Below are 14,845 nucleotides of genomic sequence, written 5' to 3' on the forward strand. Positions count from 1 at the left end.
GAGACTAACCAATTTATTTGAGCATAAGCTTTCGTGAGCTACAGCTCACTTGAGCTGTAGCTCACGAAAGCTTATGCTCAAATAAATTGGTTAGTCTCTAAGGTGCCACAAATACTCCTTTTCTTTTTGCGAATACAGACTAACACAGCTGTTACTCTGAAACCTGTCAAATTACTTTATAGTAACTATTAGAGCTAGCTGGAAAATACAGTGACACAAAACTATTTTTGTAAATAAAAGTGGCAAGCTCATGTCACTGTTACTTGTGGGTATAAGAGCAGCCGCTGGAGTTAGTGAACCCCTGGCATGTAATTGGGGAATTACCTTTGGTAACACATTCCCATGTTCTGTGACTGGGGCTAGTAAATAAAAATTAGTCTTTCTTCCCAGCACTTCTGTTTGTCACGCTGTTACCACAAAGGAATCATATTAATAGTAATTTGTGAACTCAGACAGCAGCTACATATTTGTGAAAAGGTCTTTGAATCCCAAAAGTTGCATGAATAATAATTCATCTCAAATGTAAACCACAAATGCATTATTAATTCACTGATATTTATTATTTGTTACTTAAACTATCTTGTGAACGCTTCTGAATAAGAAATCAATTCCAGGAAAGCAGGGTTGGTTCACAAGTAAACTAGAAGGCAGGAAAAGAGCTAAATTGGCAATGAATATATTCAGAATGTGTAATATGTCTTTCTGTTAACTTAAAGGAGCTTCAGGGATAAAAGTGGGCCAGTACGGCGCACCGGTAAAAAGTGGCCACCGGTACCGGCCCGTAGCAGCCCACGTTAAAGCGCTGCTGCGGCATCACTTTAAGCAGGGTCCTTTGCTGCAGAAGTGCTTTAACCTTGCTGCCCCTTTTGCGCCTCCCAACGGTGGCCCTGCTGGGTCCCTACTGGCAGGGCTGCTGACAGGGGGCGGAGGTTTAAGAGCTGCTGCAGCAAAGGACCCTGCTTAAAGTGCTACAATGGCAGCGCTTTAACATCGTTGCCCCTTTTGTCCCCATCAGGCTGCCAACGGGGGGGGGGGGGCAAAAGGAGCAGCTACCCCGGGGCCAGCGATTTTAAAGAGCCTGGGGCTTCGGCCGCCACTGCTGCTACTACAGCAGTGGTGGCTGGAGCCCTGGGCCCTTTAAATCGCTGCTGGAGCCCCGGGCAGTGCGGGCCAGGCAGCGAGCACGGGCTGGCTGGGGGATGCTGATCCCCAGCCTCGCCCCTTCCACCCAAGGCCCCGCGCCTTCCAGGGCCCGGAGCTGGCCCCCATACCGGTAAGTGTTGAGTGTTACTTTCACCCATGAGTAGATTTGGATATTGCTCAGAGATTTTCATTGTGTATAATTTGACTTTTTTTTAACTCCCGGTAACCCTTGAGAGTCAGTGTCTTGCCTTCTATTCTTGGCTCTGCCTCTGGCTTAATGAGTAAATCAGTGAAGATTCAGATTAATATCTGTAAAGTGTTTGGATGGCTCTGTTAAAATGTAAGTGTACTCATCCCCCCACCCCTGATCTTTCTGTGGGATTGTGTGCACATGCCAACCACTGAAATCAATCAGAATCAGCCATTTATGTGAGCATGAGATTTGGGCCAGATCTTTAACAACCATTATTTTTGTGCTCCCAATCAAATAGAGGTGCAAAATTGCAGGTGAAAATTATAGTCTGTTCATCTACTATCCATCTGTCTATTACTCTATTGTATTTCCTATGTGACCATTACCATTTTCTAAAGGTCCAGATTTTCAAAGATATTTAGGCACCTAAATGTGCAGACAAGTGCCTAGTGAGATTTTCAGAATCACCAAAACATGTTAGGCCCCTAACTACCTTTGAAAATCTGGCCCTAAGCAATGACTGTAGTTTCTGGCATCAGCAGATTCCTCTTGCTGCCTGACATCTGCCATACCATGCGTATTCTACTTCAGAAATCGCAAGGCATACAGCTGGCAAACTTGACAGTCATTCTGTCTTTAGCAGCTGTGCTAGAACTCATGCTGTTACAAAGAGCTGGGAGCAGAAGTGGTTTTTTAGATGATATAAAAAAAAGTGACCCCCAAAGAAAAATTGTAGGATAAAATAAGAATTATTATAGGGATGTACCATTGGTCTTTGGTGATGGAGGAACAATGCAGACATACTTAATAGAGTAAGTACAATGGAAATTTCGCTGGAAAAAGGAAAGCCTGCATAGGAACCAATTGTGGCTTTCTTAACTGAAAAAAGTGTACAATATAAACAGTTTAAGTTTTCTTTGGGAAGCAGCATGACACATCTTAGTGATTAAATGCCAGCTCCCTGGCAAAATCCAAGAACAACATGAATGCATTTTTCAGTGGAGAAAGCCACAATTAGCACATCTTGTGCAGTGGCTTTCCTAGCAGAAAAGAGACAGCAGCAGGATGGTAGGAATTAAACTCTATTGGCAGGTGTATTTTTGTGTGTGTGTTGAATACACCACTTCTTTTTCTTTCTCTCTGCTGCTCAGAAAAAAGAAATCCAATATTTTAAATTTTGTTTGTTTTTATACTATGATCATAACTCACAAAAAGATTAGAGCATTGGTACGTGCTGTACCAGTATAAAGTTGCATCATGACTGAGATACCCTGCATATTTATCTGTCTCAAAGTTGGCACTCAAATGAAACTAACAAAAATTACAGGAGGCAAAGTCTGGGCAGCAAAAAGGAAAAATAAAACAAGCTCCTAAGGCTACAAATTAGATCTTCTCAGTCTACCCAATCAAACCCCTCTTCCATTCCAGCAGAGAGGCCTAGCACAGTGTTTCTCAACCTTTTTGATACCAGGGGCCAGCCTCCTGCCTTCCTAAACTGTGTCAGGGTGATCTCAGGGTCCTCTGCCGGTCCACAGACCAGTCATTGAGAAACACTGCACTGAGCATGGGAGAAGGATCCAGGGACTCCTAATTTCTATCAGTGCACTAACACTGACTCACTGCATGGAGAAACAATTTCTAAAGCTTGATGGAGAATGGGTATGTGTGTGTTTCAGTGAAAGATTATGACAACTTATTACAAAACTTTAGGCATGGATTTCATTCTTGGTCTCCATTAGCTTTATGATGTAAACTACTGGTTGATTTACATTAAGAATTATTAAGTTCATTGGATCAAATTCTGCCCTAGATGTGCATGAAGAACTCCTGTCAAAATCAGTGGGAACCTCATATATGCATTTGAGGGCGGAATCTGGCCCATTAGTAATAGAATTACTTCACCAGACCTATAGCTCTCTAAAGATCTACACAAGAAGTAGGTCAGGAAGAGTAGGTGTGCGAGAGTTATTCTTAGCACAGTTGTCTGTTGACATGAAATTCTCTGTCTCTACGCCAGACAGACCAGATGAGATCAGGCAGAGTTTCAGAAGCACAAACACCTGCATCTTTCTAGTTTAATACTAAATACCCTTTTTTTGAGATGACAAATGAGGTGTCCTGTAGCTCTGAGCCCAAGACTGTGCGGTTTTGCACCTGCTAACAATGTCTAGTTATTGCTACTTAAATGGAGCTCAGATTCTTTTCTTTTGTCTCAGCGGTACATTTCCTCAAGGTCAGCATAGCTCAAGGCCATGGAACAGAACAGAATTCCCCCATGTGCATCTCCATTGATTTCAATGTACCCCTTTGTGATTTGGTTCCTTGGTAGAGAACAAGCTATGCTAGCGATTTTAGTTCAAACTACTATTTGTTTGTGTGAAGTCTTAGACAAAGGGATTCTGTGCTATGCCTCTAAGAGGAGCACAAAACTCTAGGCCCAAGGTGGGGGCAGGGGGCCTATGGTGGCTTGAAGGCTTTTAAGGAAACCAAGGAGCTATGGGATAAGAGGGAAGGTCCTTTCATGGATCAGTAATCGGTTGAAAGATAGGAAACAAAGAGTGGGAATAAATAGGCTATTTTCACAATGGAGAGAACTGAACAGCGGGGTCCCCCAAGGATCTGTTACTGGGACCTGTGCTGCTCAACATATTCATTAATGATCTGGAAAAGATGGTGAACAGTGAAGTTGCCAATTTGCAGACAATACAAAATTATTCAAAGGAGTTAAATCCAAAGTGGACTGTAAGGTGTTACAGAGGCATCTCACAAAACTGATGAATGGGAAACAAATAGCAGATGAAGTTCAACATTGATAAGTGCAAAGTTATGCAACACTGGAAAAGATAATCCCAACTATACATGTACAATGTTAGATTCTAAATTAGCCATTACCACTTGAGAAAGAGATCTGGGAGCCACCGGGGATAATTCTCTGAAAACTTCCACTCAGTGTGCAGCGGTGGTCAAAAAAGCTAATAGTATGTTAGGAACTATTCGAAAAGGGATAGAAGATAAGACAGAAAATATCATTATGCCACCATATAAACCCATTGAGCACCCACACCTTCAATATTGTGTCTAGTTCTGGTCACCCCATCTCAAAAGGGATATAATGGAACTGGAAAAGGTTCAGAGAAGGGCAACAAAGATGATCGGGGGATAGAATGGCTTCCATACAAAGAGAAACTAAAAGTATTGTGGGTGTTCAGCTCAGAAAAGAGACAACTAAGGGGGAAAAAACAGAGGTCTATAAAACCATGAATGGTGTGGGAAAAGTGACGAATGGTATGGAAAAAGTGACTAGATAAGGGTTATTTATTCTCACACAATACAAAAACCAGAGGTCACCCAATGAAATTAATAGGCAGCAGGTTTAACACAAACCAGAGGAAGTACTTTTTCACACAATGCACACCTAACTTGTAGAACTCAGTGCCATGGGATGCTATGATGGCCAAAAATATAACTGAATTTGAAAAAGAACTATATTCATGGAGGATAGGTCCATCAATGCCTATTAGGCAAGATGGTCAGGGACGCAACTCCATGCTTAGGGCAACCCTAAACCTCTGACTACCAGAAGCTGGATGGATTGCTCCATAATTATCCTGTTCTGTACACTCACCCTGAAGTTCTGTTATGGGCCAGTGTTGGAGACAGGATACTGGGCAAGATGGACCATGGTCGTATGGCAACTCTTGTGTTCTAAGAATGGCTTTGGCTCCTCTTAAGTGTAGTCAAGCTGAGCAAGTCTTTGATGAGGCCTCCAGTATTGCTACATCAGGGAGGAATTTTTTCACAAGAGAAAGTTGTTATATGACTTTGAGCAGAATTATGTTACTTGACCTATTCTGTATGATAATGCTGGATCCCCAGGGGGAGCAGGATACATCACACCCCAGAAAAGAGCATGGGAACCTAAGATTTTTATGGAAGAAAGATTTTTTTAAACAATTTTATTCCATTAAAGTTATGTCTGAATTACTCCAATTTCACAGTATTCTTCCTTTAGCTGCAAGGGCAAGATACTAGCCAGTTGCTGATAAAAATGTTGTGCTATTAATGGCTGCATGTTCAGAATTTCAGGTCAGTCTGCTATACGCAACATGCCCATAAGAAAGCCCACCCTCAAAAGGGTGAAAGATAAACAGGAAGTTGGTGTCAATGACTCTCCTGGTTCCCAGCTCTACAGGTTCAGCTGATGGATCAACTAAATCTAAGTGAGAAAGGAGAGTTTATACCACTACTTTTACTGCTGCTGTTCCTCTATGCAGTGTCACTAGGGCACTATTCATCTAAAGAACAATCTTGTTAATGCTGACTCCCAATCTGTGAAAAGCAGGCAAAGCATTCCAGATCACCTCTCCCTTCCTCCTGAGCAAACTCTTAACAGAGGTGTTCATCTCTGTTGGTCTAATTATAGCCAAAGATCTGCAACCCATTTGTGGTGAATCTTATCTGACTCAGAACTGGAACATGACCAGATTAGTGGCTGATAGCAACACGTTCTCCTGGGCCGTTTTCATATGCATTCTTCTTCAGCAGATTACACCTCTAGTTTCAGAGTAACAGCCGTGTTAGTCTGTATTCGCAAAAAGAAAAGGAGTACTTGTGGCACCTTAGAGACTAACCAATTTATTTGAGCATGAGCTTTCGTTAGTAATGTTTCCTGGGGTGTTTTCATTTTGAACAAGGTTTTAACATCATAGAAACAGGCTTCCCACAAAAGCAAGGGATACTCGTGTGGTCTAGTAGTTGAGACACTAGACTGGAAGTCAGAGAATTTGGGGTAAAATCGTGGTCTCAATGAAGTCAAGGAAGTTTTGCTATTGACTTCAACAGGGCGTGGATTTCACCCCTGGGTCCTAGCCCCAGGTTGGCCATGGACCTGCTGTATGACCTCCCTGTGCTTCTGTTTCCTGTCCCACACTTTGTCTATCTTGTCTATTTAGACTATTAGATCTTCATGGCAGGGACTGTCTTTTACTTGGTATATGTACAGTGACCGGTACAATGGGGCTCTGTTCTCAGCTGGGACCTCTATGCATTACTGCAATACAAATAATACTAATAGGTGTACAAGCTGAGGCCAGGAGGACTTGACAAGGTTATGAGTTCTAAAGTACTCTTGAAATTTTCAAGAAGTCTTAATATCCTCTGTGTCCCAAGACCGTTATCAAAGGGAAACAAAATAGTTGCTAAAAATGCATGTCTATACCGAGTACTTTCTTTCTACTTCATTCAAGTCTGTTCCTATCACTCATCTAAAATGCTTGATCTGTTGTTCATATCATTGCATTTTACATGACAAATACTTATAATACCAGTAACAATTAGGGGTGCATGTGGAGTTCTTGTATTGGTATTTCTTTGCATGTACATTTTTCACATTTTTTAATGTTTTGGGGAGCCGATTATGTGCCAAAAAATGCAAAAGGTGGCCTTCTCTCACCATTTCAGTTTCTCCATGGTAAACATCAGGAAAAGATCAGATCTAGTGTGATTTCAATTCCACTGAAGGGCTTGTAGAGCAAAAGAACCCCAGTGACAAACACACTCAATTACTGACATATTCAGGTTTATTCACACTCCATGCTATTCAGGTTTATTCAGGTTCTTGTAGAACCCAAATGCCCACCCCAAAAACAGTGACAGAGTCACACTACTTTGTTATTATTTATATTATAGTAGCATCTTTAACTAAGATCGGGGCCCTACTGCGCTGGTCAATGTACATACACCGAATAAGAAGCAGTTGGCCCTGAAGTCCTTAAGTTGTAATCCTTTTTTTCCATTATCATATGTTGTCCTTAGGTTCTTTTTAAAATCTTACGTATTCAGAGTGTTGGCCTTTCTCTTGTTAATTCCATCTCAACTTCCTATAGTTTTTCAATAACAGCTGTCTGAAGTGATCAAAGTTGATCAAAATAAAGGATGGAATATATATTATTTTTAATACATTTCTGTAGTTCTGATCAAAGTACACGGAGGATCAAATGATCCAATCATAGGATATAGTGGAAAGCAACTATAGTCAAGTGACAAACAGAAAATAATCTCTTCAAGTCTACTGGGTACATAATTATGTGTTTAGCCTCTTTGTGCCCCTCATCTTCATCTTACTTACAAACTTTTCAGTTACATATGTGCAACCTCACCGCTTTCAAATGTACCTGAGAGCAGAATCTGGCCCCTCAGATTGTTATGACCAGTATTGTTTTGGATGTTCCTTCACCATTACATTCTGAGGGCCATATTCTGTCATTGACTGTGCACTTCAGTGACTATAACAGCCTGCTACTTGCTTGCAGCTAAAGCTCCTTTAGCAAGTAGTAGAGGCTTAAAGTTTTGGTGCTGGTGGTCCTGGCTTCTATCTTTGCTAATGACAGTGGTCCTTTTGTGCATGTCCCCATGACTCCGAAGACAGAATATAGTGCACAGTTACATCTCATCTTGCTCAGGAATGAGTCCAGAATTGCCACTATTGTTAAAAATCATATATGAAAATGAGCCTGAAATGAAAAAGGACAGACAGCCTATTTAGTGGGTCCTCATGCTCACTAAGCACAATTAACCCCAGCTGCAGCCTACCGAAAATCAACTGTTTGCACGGGCTTACTGTGAAGTCCACCAGGTAAATGGGAAAAAAAATTTCCTTTAAGAAAGGATTATTTTCCAGTGCAGAAGGTTTGGAATAAGACTGTGAAACAGTTATCTCCTTAGGAGTCTTTATAAATCTTTGGAGCACTCAGGGTTTGTCTATCGTTGCATCAGTATGACTTGAATCAGCTTTTAAACCAACATAGTTAAATTAGTGCAAAAAGAGTGTGTGCATACTCTTATTTCAGTATAAGAGTGGCTTAATTTCAATTTAGCTTAGACTTGTGCCCAATCATTTTAACCGAACTCAATATAAGCCACTCTAGGTGAAATGAGTGTCCACACAAACTTTTGCTCCACTTTAATCATATAGGTCTAAATTCACATTTTCTAATTTTTTTTTATATGAGGAAAAGGATAATTACAATGAAATAAAACACAGAGTTAAGGCAAGTAATCTAGGAACAGAGTTACAAAGTTGAGGGAGTTGGGCACCTCATTCCGTTAGGCCTCTTTGAAAATCCCAGACCTGATCTATTTCTCATCTGACAGGGAAAACATAAAAACTGGAAAGTCCATGACACTTTTGTAAGAATTGAAGTCAGAGGATCACATTATTAGTTAGAAAAAGACTTAGGTCATCTAGTCTGAAATGTTAGCTTCTCTGTCATGGCCAAATTATATTTCTGCTTGCCTAAATCCCCTTATGTTGTTTTAGTTGGATAAGCTGTATTTCTTTACTTCCTGTCCTAAATTCTTGTGTATAGTGCTGTTTGTGCCAAATGGCTGCATTTCCAAATGGCTGCATTTCAGAGGTGAATGAGGTGATTCCTGCTTATTTATAAAGAGTCAGATTCTGCTGTCACTTACCCTTGTGTAAATTGCGAGTCACTTCATAGAAGTCACATTGGTGGTTAAACAGATGGGAAGAGAGATCAGATTCAACCTCAAGGTTGGTAAGGTGCTTTGGGATAAGAGTAGTTATGTTAATATGAGATTGTTTTATCATTAAAAGGAATGTTTCTTAATTTGCTTTTTAAGGCCCTGATTCTGCACCATTCAAGTCAACGATAGCTTTATAATCAACTTCAACAAGCCTAGAATCAAGCCTTAGGAAGGGTGCATCTCAAAACTGTTTAACTAACTATGCAGTTAGCACTAGATTGTTGGCAGATGGGGAGAGCTGGCATTAATGCTAGTGAGATGTAAGAAGAAAACACTCCACTTACTGAAGAGCTCTAAAGAGACTTGTATCTTAGGGTATGTCTACATAACAAAGAAAAACCTGTGGCCGGCCGGTGACAGCCGACTTGGGCTGCAGGACTGTTTCACTGCTGTATAGACTTCCAGGTTCGGCCTGGAGCCCAGGCTCTAGGGCCCTGCGAGGTGGGAGGGTCCCAGAGCCCAGGCTGAAGCCTGCACAGCAATTAAACAGCCCTGTAGCCCAAGTCCTGTGAACCCAAGTTGGCTGGAATGGGCCAGCTGCGGGTTTTTCTTTGCTTTGTAGACATACCCTTAAAGCTTAGAGGCCAGATTCTGCTTTTAGGTTCACCAATGCAAATCATGAGTAATTCCACTTAAATCACTGGTCTTACCGGATGTAAAAGCCAAGTAAACAAGAGAAGTAGGCTCCAGGTGTTCTTTAAAAAGTCAATTTGTTAAGGTAACTGAGATTCAGTGTTCTCATGTTAGCACTTTGGGACTGTTGAATTTAATCAGGCTGCAGCTGGTCCTGGCTGCCTATCTTTTGTTTCTACCACACACTTTCTTTCTGCAGTTAGGGACAGAGTTTGAGCTCCAGTGTGCTACTATAAATCAGGACCAGCCCCACTGAAGCCAATGGCCTAGTACAGAAATATTTAAAAAGAGAAATGGCAAAAAAATTGGGCCAATGGAAAAAAAAAAAGAATTTTGCCTTAGTATTGAGGCTAATGACAGGGCCTGGATAGGAAAAATGAAGTGTTTTGTTTAGAGTACTAATGGGAGTACACAATACAGTACTAATTGTGGTTAAAACAAAAATCTTTTTTGAATAAACAAAGATGTGCATGCTGCATGGTAGAAGAAACAACTGGTCACCTTTTCTGGGTATGTAATGGCTTTGATAAAGAAAGGGGAAAGCTCTTTGAAGAATTTAAATGGTTTAAGGTAACAAAAGTTACATTATGTTATTTAGTAAAAATATTGGGGAAAGGGGGTAGTATTAGAAAGGCATTGTTACATTACCCAATGGCCATAAGGCAGAACAAGAGAATATAAATCACTAGGTATTTAGGAATTTTAATTGGTGGCAGCTATCGACTATTCAAGTCTGCTTTGCTCTCAGGGGGAAAATAAAGAAAAGAAAAGGAAGCCAATGGAATTGTTCCTGATTTACATTACGGTAACCGTTAGCAGAATCAGGCCTTTACAAAGGAGTAGGTGGGGCTCTGGAATTACCAGACAGTTACCTTTCAAATACCTGGAACTACATTTTACTGTACGAGGGCGCGAGGAGGGCCGCCCGCTCCGCAGCAGGTAACCCGGTGCAGGGGGGGCAGCGCACAGGGGAAATGCTCCCCGGCCCAGCTCACCTCTGCCTCCCTGGGCCTGAGCGCGAAGTCACCACCTGCTTCTCAGCCCTCCCCGGCTTCCTGCGCGAACAGCAGATTCGCAGGAAGCTGGGGGAGGGGGCGGAGAAGCAGAGCGGGGCGGCACGTTCAGGGGAGGAGGCGGAGCGGAGGTGAGGTGAGCTGGGGCCGGGCGCAGGGCAGGGAGCTTCCAGTGGGGGCTCTGCACCCACCAAATTTTCCCCATGGGTGCTCCAGCCCTGGAGCACCCACAGAGTCGGCGCCTAAGGCGCCACTTGTGATGTAATCAGTGTGGGGAGCGGCCACTCCCCCTGTTCCTCCCCTAGCTACGCTCCCCTGCCCCTACGAGCCAGAGGGACCTGCTGGATGCTTCCTGGGAGCTGCCCCAGGTAAGCACTGCCGGGACTCCCCACCTCGCCCCCCGGCAGGTCCCTCTGGCTCTTAGGGGCGGGGTGGGCACCCGCTACGGTGGCCCACAAGACCCTCCTGCCCAGTTCTTGCGGCAGTCAGGGGACAGGGGAGGAGGGTGGATGGGGCAGGGGTCCAGGGGGGGCGTCAAGGAATGCGGGAGGTTGGATGGGGCAGGAGTCCCTGGGGGCGGGGGTGGGCCACGACCCCCTCGTGGGGTGAGGAGGGAACTGGTTGTTAAGATTTTGGCAGCTCATCACTGACAGCAACATGATTAAAGAATAGAAGCCCAGCTCACGGATCCTGGCAAGAGACAGATAGAGAGGGGATGAAAGGGCGGGGAAAAACTCAGTGAGGTTCCTCTCAGTACGTTTTTTGTTCTGTAGGGTGGGAGGAGAAGAGTTCATACCAGGTGAGTCTCTTGGGGAGTATATGGAGGAGACACCCCACGTCTGAGGATAGCAATGAAGGAAAGAGTATAAGTGTTAAAAATACTGGAAGCTTTGATGGACAGGAATGGGCCAGATTCTCTGCCCCACTCAGTTCACACTTGGTACAAGTGAAAGAAGCTGTGTCAGTTCTGCTCCCATGGGGGATTCCAACCCACCAAGGGTATCCCCAGTAGGGATTAAAGCCAGATTCTCTACCTTTTATACCACAGGAGTTTTGCAAAGGGGACAGAGCAGGCCAATGACACTGACCCAAGTATGTTCTTGAGCAAGGCTCTAAATATCTTCCAGCTGTTCTTTTGTCCTGATCCTTTTGCTAGGGTACCTGATGAAAGAGATACTTACTCCTCAATATCCATTTTCCCTCTGTGAAAAAGTAAGAGCTACATAATACAAGCCTGCTGTTTTTCTTTATGGAGGATGTTCTTGATAGAAAACTATTCTGGATATAAAGTATCCCAGATCACATGATAATAACTTCTAGCTTTTTGTCAGCAGATCTTAAAGCGCTTAATGTATTTAGCCCCACAATACCCCATGTGAGATAGGCATTATGATCCCTGTTATTACAGATGGGGACACTGAGGCACAAGGAAGCTAACTGAGTTGCCCAAGGTCAAACAGGAAGCCTAGAGTGGAGTAGGAAATTGAACCCAGATCTCTCAAGTCCTAGGCTAGTGCTCTATTCACTGGATCATCCTCCCTTTCTACATCAAGCACCTGTCTTATTTTTATAATAAATTAGACCAAAGCCATCAAACTTCTTTAACTAAATAGAGATTTTCAGTTGAAATGTTTTTTAAAACTTATTTGGGTTAAATTTTAAATCAGGAACAAAAATGTGACTGTAACAGTTGTCAAAATTAAAGCTCTCATTTTCTCTGTATTCACCCCCAATACTTCCTTTTTTAAAAAATGTCTCTTCCTTGTGAGGTTTCATTTGTGACAACAAAGTGGTGGAATAACTCGATTCCATACATAATTTATTGACATTTTTGAACTGTTCATTCCTGGAGACATTTTTATGCATAATTGAGCTAACTTTTATTTGGCTTATTCTGCATTAGGAAAGCTCACATCAGATCCTTTGGCCCTATTCATAAATGCTTTAGGGGCTCAGCAAGGAGCCAATCCAGGGTTCTCATACATTTTAAAATGTGCCTAATTCTTTAAAAAAAAAAAAAAAGAAAGAAATGGAATAATCAGTTTTTTTTCTCTAAATCTAAAAGCAGATTTTTGACATTGAGTATTTTCTCACAGTTCTTTAATTTGCAAAGTTCCTCTGATAGCCTTCCTGGCTGCCTGTTACCTGATTTAGGAGTTTGTGTGCATGTGGGTATCTATTTGATCAAGGATGACACTGGAAAAATAGCAAATCATTTAGGAAGAAAAAAAGCTCTGGGTGGTTTTTGATGATCTGAAAGGCATCCAGATCACTGTGGTGTAATTTGCAAAGTTACTTGTTTTCCGGGAGATTTTATAGTTTATTATTTGTATTATGGTACTGCCTTTGATCCTAAGTATGGATACATCTAGACTGCAATCAAGGCTGGGGTGTATGATTGCAGCACCTGTAGACATCCCTCTGCGAGCTTTAATCTTTCTAGCTCATGTACCAATACCAGCAAAGCGACAGTAACTTCAGCATGAACTAGCTGCCCATGTAATTACCCAGGGTCCCAGCATACAGCCCTCACTGAAGCCCACGTGTCATTGGTATCGTTATGCGAGCTAGCTCAATTAAAGCAGGCACGGGTACATCTACAGGTGCTGCAATCACACATGCCTACTACAGTGTGGACAGACCTTAAGATCGAAGCCACTTTGCGGTAGGTACTGAACCAACAAACACCCTTACCCTGAAGAGCTTATTTTGTAAAATCCCTTTATGTAGGAAACTACTGATATAAGCCATGTATTGTATTTGTGGGGCAAAAACCTGGCTCCATTGAAATCAGTGACAAAGCTCCCACTGATTTCAATGTAGGTAAGATTTGTCCCATCTCAACGTCTTGGGATTCCCTCCAGAATTCCACAAGTCTTTCCCGTGTGGCTTTCTGAAGGATAAAGGACAGACTCCATCATCTAAAAGAGTGGTGGTGTATCTGTGTTCCCCATAGACTGAGGTGGCATAGGTACCTTTTATTCATCATGCCCTGCACCTTGTGTAGCCATTTATACCTGTGCAAAATAAGACACAGAAATGCTGCTGTAATGAGATGTCCTGTGTGCATTTTACACTAATTTAGTACTCACTTTGTACTGGTGGAGGTGACTACACACTCTGCAGAGCAAGAGTGAAGTGGGCCCACTGTACCTCCCAGGGTGGTGGTACAGCTCTGTATTGCCCAAAATGGATCTTCAAGGCAAAAACAGCAAAGAGTCCTGTGACACCTTATAGACTAACAGACGTATTGGAGCACAAGCTTTCGTGGGTGAATACCCACTTCATTGGATGCATGGATACATCTCTTGGGCCTGATTCTGCATTTGCCTGTGCTATGTACAGTCATTTACAGTGGTGCAAAGTGAGTGCAAATCCCACTTGATCTTAGTAGTAGCATTTTATATTTACTGCGCTTTGTAACTGACAGCACATGGCAACTAAGAATTGGGCACTCTGGGTTTAAATAAAAGCAGAGGCTTTGCTGAGCAAATCCAAGTAGGTGCTTTGTGATTCTATAATGCACAACACTATACATTTTGGTGGCAGCTTCCTGGCTAGCCTTGCAGAGGCTGCTGGTCCAGAACAGGTAGATCCTGCATTGCCTCATTCTGTGCAGAATGATGGAAGACAAAGAAAGAAGGGGGGGAAAAGCTGATCTAAGGAAGATCCAAATGCTATGGGCGGATTCACCTTCCCGCTCTCACTTGTCACCAGCCCCCACTGTAGCCTTGTAAAATAATCAGAACTGCACACCATCTTTCCTATTTAAATTTTAAAGACCAGATAAAGTGGGAGGTCACATTTCAGTCAGCTTCAATCAGAAAGTACTTCAGAACCTGAGAGGAGCTCAGCCATCAAGTGTTATCACTTTAATTACTATTTGTCTACGGTTTTCATCCTCCCGGTTCTTCTGATCCTAAATTTTTGGTCAGGCAGATAGTCTAACACAGGCTTTCAGTGAGTAAGCAGAAGGAGAGAGAACCCCACAAAAGATTCCCCCACAAAATGTATGTGTCAGCAAAATATTTCCAAAAAAGTATGCTAATCACACAGTGTGATCTTGAACCTTATACCTTCACAGAGCGACTGCAAGAAAAACAAACATTAATATGAGGATGGCGGCTGGGACCTTCATTATAGTTACAACTGCATCAGCATTTCTAGGGGACGTCTCATTTTTCCCCTTCTCTTTATCACTTGACCTTAAACACTGCCTATGTTCTGAGACTTTGCATGTGAGGGCTGAGCCCAGGGGATGTTTTTCTTTGCACAAAGTGTGGAAGACAAAAATCAACTTCTGAATATAAAAACTGTA

The sequence above is a fragment of the Natator depressus genome, chromosome 9, assembly GCF_965152275.1.
Source record: "Natator depressus isolate rNatDep1 chromosome 9, rNatDep2.hap1, whole genome shotgun sequence".
In the NCBI taxonomy this organism is placed as follows: Eukaryota; Metazoa; Chordata; order Testudines; family Cheloniidae; genus Natator; species Natator depressus.